Raw genomic sequence first — 11829 nt, 5'->3', positions numbered from 1 at the left:
CACTCATTTGTTTTGATGTGGTTGAGTGGCATCTCCCTGATTGTGTCCTCCGACAGTTTGGTCGGGTCCAGTCCGTGCCGGATCGGTGTGACACCGAGTGGCGGTTGCATGCGACTGACAGACGTGGCCGAGCCAGCATTGACTGGAGTGTGCATCATATGCGATACATACAGTTGTGGGATGCCCGTCGCGACACTATTGTACAGGCTGAGTGGAGCGATGGGGTCCTCCCCTCTCCCGACCCTTACATGTTGTGGTATCGGCGACATACACACCTACTTGTCGGTAATCCGAGCCACCTGTCTGAGGCCGGATATCAGGGAGTTGGGCCTTCTCTCGAGGCATTGGTGAGTATCATAGTATGTGTCAGATAATTGTTAATATCATAATTGATTGTTTTCAGTCAACTATAGCCTAATATATCTGATTTTTTGTTCAGGTGGTTCGAGTTGAGAGGTCATATCACTTGGCTGAGGACGCCCTTTTCAGACGTGATGGACAGCTTGGTCTGCAGGCCCTTGCAGAGATCCGAGAGGTATTGTACGAGGGGATCCAGCATGCCCATCGGGTAGATCATCTGCATTTTGGGGACTACGGTGTACACAGTGCAGCAGCTGCTCCAGACACATTAGTCCCGTCCACGTCAGTGCCTCCCACTTCAACGCTAGCCACAGCAGGTCATTGGACTTCAGTGACCCCACCGCATTATACCCCATACATTTCTCCAGATTCCCCACATGTACATCTTACCCAGCATGCTGACCCTGACCCTGACCCTGACCCTGATTGGACACCGCCCCGGTTCATGCATGATGTTGTTACCCCACCCACCTAGTTACCACCTGCTTTTTTGGGGAGTACTTCGACTGCGCCCCGGTTCATGCATGATGTTGTTACCCCACCCACCCAGTTACCACCTGCTTTTCTGGGGACTATTTCGACTGCGCCCATGAGTACACATGATGTAGTTCTCACTGACATCTCCCACGTTGATGATGAGGCCGATATTGAGCCCTCCCCCAGAGCGCGAGGGAGAGGCCGAGGTTATGGTCGTGGGGGACGTCGCGACCGAGGTCGGGGTGCGGGCAGAGGCAGAGGTCGAGGTCGAGCGGCAGATCGTGACACAGTTGCACCAGATGAGGGAGTTTCATAGCTCATAGTAGTGTCCGATCTGCAGATACAGACAGGATCAGGGGCAGCAGATGCAGGAGAGGGGGGGTCACACTCACAGGCGCCACAGGCAGTCACTGGAGGGCCACATGCAGGGGAGGGAGTGCCAGATATTTAGAGAGTCTACCGCAGGAGACCGAGGAGGGAGGTCCACGGTCGGGGTTATGGGACTGAGGGCAGGTTAGGGCATTAGCGGTTGTGATATGGACTGTATAGTTTTTCTTTTTTTTTGGTAATTGTTATAGTTTTTGTAAATCAAACTTGTACAGCCGATGTAAATGTGTCATACTTATTTACTCGCAATTATAATTTCACAATTTCTTTTTCTTACTTATATTGATGAATCACACAAATCTTTTTCACATCTCTACCTCTCTCTCATTACCCGTAGTCTGTGCATTATTTATAGTAATTTACGATTTTTCCTCAATTTTACAAATTGAGACAACCATTTATAAAATTGAAGTTTAAATAAATTTGAAGAATTAAATTATAAATCCTAAACCCTAAAATAAAAATAAATAAGGTAGCGTTTGGTAACGTTTACGTTTTTGGTTTATATTTACAAAAAAATTAAAAACTGATTTTTGTTTATTTTTAGAAAAACATAAATTACAAACGCGTTTGGTTTGAACAAAATGTTTAAACAACCCATAAAAACATAAAATAAAAAATATGTTTGTTCATGCCTAAAAAATGTGTTTGTTCAAGCTTAAAAATAATTGAAATATCTCCCTTCATTAATAAGTCGTGGATAAGCATTACAAATTCATTACAACATAAATGGTTTGGTCATTCATCCAAACAATTTCATTCATTATCATCATCATCTGACATCTCAATATCAGATTCATACATAACATCCATGCTCTACGCGTAGTACTAGTGTGCATCATCCATTAACCCATCTTCGGCACACTTATTTGCGGTCTTCATTAGTGAGGACCTTTGCAAACGTTGGGTCATGCGATTAACTTCGTCGCGGATACGATGCAATGCCTTTTGCAACAACTGTGGAGTGTCAGTTGGCATACGCATGGCTAACCGGCGAGGAAATTTAATATTAACTTCACGACATAACTTAACGAGAACGTTTGCTTGAGTTATGCGAAATTCCCACTCAGCTCTCATGGTATTGACGGTGCCACGTGAGTAACGCAAATTTGGATTTAATGGGTATTGAAATTCATCTCCATCCGCAACCCAATAGCGACCCATTGCTGAATATAGATCAACCACCGTATATTTCATGATGATATTGCTCGAAATAGCTGTAAAACTTTTGTTGTGGTATGATGCGATATTTATACCATATATACACATGGTAGCTGTATGTATGAAATTATTGTAAACAACTATGACAACTATGCATCAGAGTTGTCACGTCAACTTTGATGACCTGAACAACTATGCATCAACTTGATAGGAGTTGTCACTTCGACTTTTATGAATTGCATAATTTATTGTTATTTGAAAACAAAAAGTAACAAATTTGTGAAAGAATATTTCAAGAAATTAATAAATACATGAAAATACAAAAAATGTACTGAATGCTTGTATTTTTTTTATATATTTTTTGGTATTTAGTGAATTTTTAAAAGATTTTGTTTAGAATTTTTTTACTTTTTAAGTGTATTTATGTTAGGTGTGTCTAAAAAGTAAAAAAAATTGCTTAACATATTAAAAAAATTCAATAAAAGAAAAACACGAAAATTAAGAAAGTAGAATTTTCTGAAAAATATTTTTTGAAAAATAAAAACAAGCAAGCTAATCAACCGACTAAATGTCTGAATTAGTCAAATTTCTCTGCCTGAAATTTTTTTGAAAAAATAAATGTGAAATTATAATTTAAAAATGCAAAACAAACACCACGGCCGTAAAATTGGGTAAAAATGTAATTGACAAATATAACTGAACACAGCCTGAATTTTGACTACAACATTGCATTGAAATATACTTATAATTTTAAGTACTAAAATATTTTAATTTATTATAATATTTTGTCTCAACCAATTTATGAGCATTTCCTGTTGGATCACATGCATGCCACTGACCTTATACAGTGCATTCGGCTGGCAGGACTCGACTTTTGTCAAGTCATGAACGAATCAAAGGCCTGTAGCATCGGCTGTTGTGCCGCAGATGGTGTCAGCCTGGCTACTGTAAAAATGTAACTTTACCTTCTTTCAAATGGAAGTTGAAAATTAAGAGGTTGTTTGGGATGATCAAAATAAGTGTATTTTTTCCTCACATTACAATATTTTTCTACAATATATTTTTCTACCCATTGTTCAAACCACTTTTTCTACAATATTTTTTATTTTTATGTATTTCTTAATTTGTTATTTTTTAACAAATTTTTTTACTTTTTACGTGTATTGTAATGGTTATTAATTTATTGTTATTTTGTTCTGACACCCCCTCAAAATTTGTATAAATTGCATAATTCCAATGGGCACAGTAGGTAGGTATGTGACTTTGTGCAGCGATGCGGTGATGTATCTGACTTTGTGCAGTGATACGGTGATGCATGTGACTTTATGCAGTGATGCAGTGATGCATGTCACTTTATGCAGTGATGCAGTAATGCATGTGACTTCCTACAGCGCAACTTACATGCTTTGTTTTTTCCTCACATTTCAGAATTTATCTAAGTCACATTAAAACGACTGTGAAAAGAAGCAGAAAATGCTATTATGTTGGTGAAAAAAACATGATGGACGGTTGTGTAATAACAATGAAAATGGGATGACTGTGAAGTTCATTAAGTGAAAATAAGATAAAATATAGGCTGCAAAGTTCCAATCGTGTTTACATATCAAGTGACCATTTTATTGTTTTGGAAAAAAAAACAATGATTGTTTTGTAGGTCGAAGTGAGTTAGACGGTTATGTATTTACTTGCATTTTGTTTCATAGTTGTTTATGAACAATATTACTTTAAAACAAAGAAAATTAAAGCCGTTGTTTCATTTTCAGATTTCAATTAAAATTTTTTTAAAACACCTATACGTATTGAAATCGTCAATTCCAAGTGACTACTTACTGTATTACAAAAGTAAGCATGACAAAATAGTTTCATGTGGCGATGTGACAACTCACTGCATTTTGTTTTATTTGACAACTCACTGCTCGAATATGAAGGGATTGCATTCTGATTCTCTGGCCTACAATTATGATTTTATCTGACAACCATGTCCGTGACTACATCACAGGTACACAAAGTCACAGGTACTCAAAATTACATGAAATGAATAACATAAAATACTATCACGTGTATAACTTTGTCCATAGTGCCCTAGCACGCATTATCATCACCAGATCATCTCTAGTTAAGCCCCACTATGATGTCTATAAATACCCCAATATGATGTTTGTTGAAGTCATAACAATAGTAATATATCTACAATTACTATTATTATTAAATTTTTTATTTTATCAACAATGTCTTCAAGAGATGCAGAAAGTTCACGCCGGCAAAGAAATCCGAAAGTGTGGCTGCTACCTCCATTTACCTATGACTACAAGAGCGAAAAGTACTCGAGTCCGAAGGATTATTATGCTGGTATCCGAGCAGAATGGGCGTTCAGGGTAACGGAGCAAAAAGGATTGTATAATGATCTACGTAACTTTGGGGCACCGGTACCTCATCGTCGTTCATTGACCATGGCTAGACGAAATGTGAGTGACTATGAAAAAGCAGTTAGCATAATTAAGAAGGAGAACAACAGAATGTTGATGCGGAGATGTCGACATTTCATGCTTCAGTTAGCCACCGAAATGGCAGAAGCAAGCAACAGAGATTTGACAGTGATTGAGCGAAATAATGTCTTAAACAATGAAAAATATCTCTCTGACTACTACATGTCAGATGAGGAATAAAAAATCAAACACCGTTATCTTTCATATATGTTTGTATGTACGTTGTGTCGTATGTTCGTTACTGGAGTGTAATACAATGTTGTTGTTCATCTTACGTACGGATCTATTTCAAGTATTTGTTTTATGAACCTGAAGTTTATGACATAACTACATTTATAGTAATTTACAGTTATTAGTTCATGACTTTCTTTATTGAATTGCAATGAGTTAATGAATGTTCTGGATTAATGAATGGATTAATGTGCGGATCAATTATGTGAATAATTAAAACACATAAAACAGAACAGGTAGCTCGGTGAAAAGCTTCCCTTAACCGCGCCTCGTTAAATAGGGATCCTCTACGTAAAGAATTTCAATCTCCATCAGGAAAGAAGAAAGAGTCACCTTCCAATTCTTGTAAGTCCAGTACAAATGATGACTCTGGTAAGGAATGGGGGGTTAACAGAAAATTAAACTCGGTAAAACGAACTACCGCCTTCAATAACACATAAAACAGAGGAGGTAGGTCGGTGAAAAGTTTCCCATAACTGGGCCTCGTCAAAGGCATTTTACTCTACGTAAATAATTTCAATATCTATCAGGAAAGAAGAAAGAGTCACATTCTAATTCCTGGAAGTCCAGTAAAAATGATGACTCTGGTAAGGAATGGGGGGTTGACATAAAACTAAACTTCGGGGGCTGGACAAACAGGCTCAAAACCAAGTGGTTGGTCCAGTTGGGGGACTAATAAAGTTCAGACAAACGAACTACCGCCTTCAATAACGCATAAAACAGAACAGGTAGCTCGGTGAAAAGCTTGCCTTAACTGCGCCTCGTTAAATAGGGATCCTCTACGTAAAGAATTCCAATCTCCATCAGGGAAGAAGAAAGAGTCACCTTCTAATTCTTGTAAGTCCAGTACAAATGATGAGTCTGGTAAGGAATGGGGGGTTGACAGAAAATTAAATTTTGGGGGCTGGACAAACAAGCTCAAACCCAAGTGGTTGGTCTAGTTGGGGGACTAAGTTTAAAACCCAATTGGTTTTATTTGATTTGGTTGGGATGAATCACTATTTAGAATTAATTATACCCAAACAGATTGTTTTCTGCACATTTTTTAAGAAATTGACGATTCTCTTAGTATAGAAACTAGAATTGTTATCAGTTCTAATGACGCTGATTTGTTAATTTTCGGATTTATACCCAAAGAGAACAACACTTCCGACATTACTGTGTAACACCAGTTTTCCAGACAGATTTGAATGCACCACTTTTCTGGACAGATTTGAATGCACCATGATATTCATAAACATTGTTGGCCAAGTACTCCTACGTAACCCACGTTTCACTCACAAGATTCACCATTCTTTTAAAGTTGATTTCAAAAGTTGAGATTGTAAATGTTTCCCAAAATATTACAAATCGAATATTCAAAAGTTGATTTTAAAATAATTCCAAATGACAATAGAAATTCAAATAGTCATACTTTTCCCGTTGATAGAAATAGTAGGTCGTAACAACGAATGATGCATAGCTAAGTGAAACACAACATTGCCTACATAAGCTTCATTTTTTAAAACATTGAGTAGTCAAATCGTGGAGAGGCTTGTCATTGCGAAGTCATGTGACCTGGTGCATAGGCTTTGGTTTTCTCAATATTTTGCTCAATTATTTGATACACAGTGACAACTCATCTCTTATTGATATATGTGGGATTCTCAATTCAGAAAGTCACATGGCAACAGTGAATTCACTGATTTACCTTACAGTGAGCATGCCCTTATTTTGTCCGTATATGCAGATGGATTGTCAAGTCATGTGACTTTGTGCACAGGCTTTGGTCAAGTTGATGTTTTGCTCGATTTTTTAATTACAGTGACAACTCATCTCTTATTGATATATGTGGGATTCTCAATTCAGAATGTCACATGGCAACAGTGAATTCACTGATTTACCTTACAGTCAGCATGCCTTTATTTTGTCCGTATATGCAGATGGATTGTCAAGTCACGTGACTTCGTACACAGTATTTGCTTTTCTCTATTTTTTTAGTCTAGTGACACTCATACCTTGTTCATATATGTGGGATTGTGATGCAGAGGCATCTTTCTAAAGCCGTTCATAACCAACTATATAAACGGCTAAAGGTGAAGACACAACCTTACAACTCATTTCGCTCTACGAAATTGTCATTTATTTGTTTTAAAAAATTAGCATGGCTACATGGTTCATGGGAGGGAGTGGGAATCGCAGAGGTGGTAGGAACTTGCAAAGGGGTGACAGTTCACGACGAGGAGGGGGAAGGGGAAGTGGCAATGCTGAAGATGAAACACCATTTCCTTTGTTAGATGCCTCTTGTGCTTATCATGATAGCTTTGGGAAGCGACATTTTGTCATGCCCAAATACTATCGAGATCCATGTGGTTTGGTGGAGGATCCATCAGATAATCAAACAGGATATGGTTTAGCAAACGCTAGACTTCTGAAGTGGCCTGCACTATTTATAGAGCGAGTGCAAATGGAAAGATTATGTCGGGAAAATCGACTGAAGGTGCCAAAAGCACGTTCTGTTGAGATCCAAAAGGAAGATCCTGATAATGTTGATCGACTATGTGAAAGACTACAACGTGAGATTTCTCAAATGCGGCGTAGGTTAGCCCGCGATATGCAGCTATACATAGTTAAGAACGATGCCCAGAAGAACAGAACAGAACCAAATGTTGCGGCTATTAACGGTATCATGGAGGATCCTGAGCTTGTCTCTGATGCTGAGCTTTCGGATTATTTAGACTCTGAGCCACCTGCCGATTTAAGCGCGAATTAGGTGTTAATGTCTATACTTTGGCAATATTAGGTCATGCATTAATATGTAATGTTTGTGTTAGAGTAAGTATAATTGTTATGTTATGTTTATGTTTATATTTATGTTTATGTATTGTGTCTGTCAAATGTTGCGGTTATTAATATGCAATATTAGGTCATGAATTATGTGTTTGTCTGTCTAACTATTATGTTTATGTATTGTGTGTTCAGTTCAGGATGTCCAGGATGTATGTAATATGTGTTCAGTTCATGGTGTCCAGAATGTATTTTTGTGGGAGAATTATGTCTGTACTACCTATGTAACTGAAAACTATTACATTTGCAACTTCAGTTATGTTGTTTTCATGCTTGTATGAGTATTTAGTAAATTAGTGACTTCGTATATTATGTATTAAGATTTATTACAAAAATGTTGACAAAATTTATTTTAGGAGCTCTCGCTGTGGCCTTCGTCTTCTTGGCCTACTCCGCGGTGGTCTTCACGTCTCACCCTTCGTCGTTGCTCGTCGAGCTGCACAGTGTGTGGGTGTGTTTTGGACTGTAGAGCATGCATATCACCTTCTAACCCATAACAAAGACGAAACAAAATTTTTTTTTTTTATAATGAAAACGAGTACAAAACGGTTTTACTAAACTGGTTTTCTGAATTACATTCTCACCTTCTAACCCAAAACAAAGACAAAAGGATTAATATATATGTATATTTAAATGAAAACAGCTTTCGTAAATCCAAAATAAATTTCTGAATAACACCTTCTAACTCAAAACAAAGACAAAAGAAAAAAAAAATTACATGAAAAACGACTTTAGTAAAGCAAAAAAAAAAAAAAAAAATATTAATTACATTATCACCTTCTAACCCAAAACAAACACAAAACAATAAACAACAAAAATTTACATGAAAACGGCTTTAGCAAAGACCAAAAAAATTTTTGAATTACATTTTCTAAACCAAAACAAAGACAAAAGAAAAAATAAAAAACTTAATATGAGAACGGCTTCAGTACAGCCAAACAAAATTTATAAATTACATTTTCACCGAAACAATGACAACAGAAAAAAAAATATTTACAAAAAAAAATTAAATCTAATTTAAATGAACAGTGAAAGTGTGGTTTCAATCCATACTTACAATAGTGAACAGTGAAACCATGACTTTTGTAAATGAACTTGATTGGCTTAATAATATCTAAATGAATATGATTTTAAAATTATATATATGAAAAATATTATGTAAAACAAATATATGAAAAGAGGTTTTTCTCATATTATGTAAAATTTCTGAATTACACCTTCTAAACCAAAACAAAAGAAAAAAAAAAATTTAACATGACAATGGCTTTAAAAGCCAATAAAATTTTATGAATCACATTATCACCAAAACAATCCAGGAATGAAACAGTTTAAACGCTATTCTAAATAGCGTTTTATTCATTAAAATTGCTATTTGCAATAGCGTTTTATTCAGAAGTGAACTCGCTATTTGTAATAGCGTTTTCTTTATTAAACCAATCAGAAAATGAAGCGCTATTCAGAATAGCGTTTTATAATTGAGGTGGCAAAAATAGCAAATGAAGCGCTATTCATAATAGCGTTTTATAATTGAGGCTAACATCGCTATTCCGAACAGCGTTTTATTAATTAAACTCGCGATTCACAATAGCACCTTAACTATTCATCAAATTTTGGCCTCCAAACAGTTAAAGCGCGATTTGTAATAGCGCTTTAGCTTAGTTTGGGAAATAGGAGGCAAAAGAGGCTTAGTTTGGGAAAAGGCCCAATTATGAGTGTTGTAGAAATTGCATGTGAATTAAGAGAATTGAAACTATTTCCTCACTCATTTGCATTGAACATTATCTCACACTTATACATTAATAATGTTTATCTTTTTGAGAAAAATGGTGAATCTGGGAAACATGAATTATAATGTTGAACTAAGTTGGCTTGAGTGTCCAGGGTGAAAATCCTAAAAACCGCGCGTCTACATGGGTACCGATCCCGCGAACGAAATTTTCGTGAAATGGCAATAGTAGTGCTAGTATAGCCTATGTTTATATGAGTCTCGATTTACGGTTTTCTCCGGACGAAATTTTCGGGAAAGGTTGTATTTGTTTTGAAATTCCCAGAGTGTGATTCATTGCCTTATTTTCTATTGCAAAAGAAAGGATTTATGAACCATGATATTAATGTGGCATTGCATGGTTTTGGAAAGAGATATAAAAATGTTTTGGCACAAACATTGCATATGCAATCACCTTATAGCTTTGTTAAGATTCATATACTGTGTTCGATTAATTCTACTGAGCTTTGGCTCACTCTATGTGTGAAAAACATTTTAAGTGTTGATGATATACCTCCACCAAGGCAATAGCTTGGGAGGACTTTGAGTGAGAGCTTCTTTTGTGCATTTACTGTTTTCTTTTATTTTGTATAAGCCAAGGGCTTTAATTGTATTGGACTTAAGTCCACTTTTGTTATAACCAAGCATCGTCTTGGAAAAATGTAAGTCTTTAGGGCATTCTTATCTGTTTACTCTCCATTCTTTCTTTTAGCTTGCAACATATGCTATAGATTCAGGGCTATGCATTATGAATATTTACCGCATATGTTTCTCTTTTGTAAATCATATTGGACTTAATGAAAGATGCTTCTCTTATTATTGTTGTCGCAAAATGGATATTGTGGATGGATTATTGTAATTATTTCGGGCATTATGTTTCCATCAAACTTTTTGATTCGGATATTAATTTTATGAATTGGTAATACCAGAAACAAGCTACATTGTGGTATTATGATGATAGACAATGATTGGGGACATCTTAATTGAAAACACTTTTTTTTTTCTTTTCTTTTTTGTCTTTCTTTCTTGTAAATTGGTTGAGCCATACAATTACATGGCAACCATACAAAATTTTGTGAATGTGGCTAAAAGAATGCAGAGTATCCTCAAAAGATTCTATGTATTTGCAAAGATTGTCAACATTCATGTCACCATTTTGTTGAATTTGTTTGAGCACTACTTTATTAAGGGAATGTTTCTTAGTACATAAATTGGGTAAGAATAAACAGGTAAATTCATAACTTGGGAATTTATGAGCTTCCTCTCCTATTAACACCTTTTGATTCAAAGTTTTTCATTGACCTTGTTACTTTGTTTTTCTGCTTAACTAACAATGTTCATTTTTTGTTTACTGATTAATCATTAGTTTTGAAATTACTAATCCTATTAATTGTTAAATTATACTGGGTGTGAGATTCAGATCATCTCTATTACATAGTTGTAATGGAAGATTTCCAATCCCTATGTCTAACCCATTTATACTGTCTAGGGATTTAACTTACTTTCTGCAATTGTTGTTTTTAGAAAGAAGTAGGGACTAAACTTATGAGATAAGAAAGCTTGAACAATGGAAAGTTTGTACATGAAAAAATGGTGCATTTGAATGAGTTGGTTATTTTCTATAGTGCGTGGTTACATTGTCTTTAACATTGTTTATAAGTTATGTTATGTGAATATGGAGATTACATTTATATTCTTTTATTTTGAATTGTTTTCTACTCTAATTATATTGTATGTAATGTATGAAGTTATATATATATATATATATATATTTCACTACATCTCTTTGTGAAGGCCTCTACTGTTGGTTTTGATAAATCCATCACACTTTTATTTATAGATTATTGACAAGCATTACTTTTTGTAAGTTTTTTTTAAATTTTTTTTCCCCTTGTAGTTTTAGCTTATTTGTATGAATTATTTTCCAAGTGCTCATTTTCCAATGACACTCAGCTATTTACATTTTCCAAATAGGCTTATGCCTATGCATCCATCTTTCCTGATTTTTGTAAATCAAAGGCTCCGTTTGGTAGGCAATTTAAATTATAGTTTCACCCATTGATTTGAGTGTGTTGTTTGTTTTGAACTTTCAAATCATAATTCTACACTCATTTCTCAAAACTCAATTCAAAATAT

Source organism: Camellia sinensis, chromosome 14, assembly GCF_055761805.1.
Source record: "Camellia sinensis isolate YWXY chromosome 14, ASM5576180v1, whole genome shotgun sequence".
In the NCBI taxonomy this organism is placed as follows: Eukaryota; Viridiplantae; Streptophyta; class Magnoliopsida; order Ericales; family Theaceae; genus Camellia; species Camellia sinensis.
The sequence above is the reverse complement of the archived record's forward strand: the minus strand, read 5'-3'. Positions refer to the sequence as shown.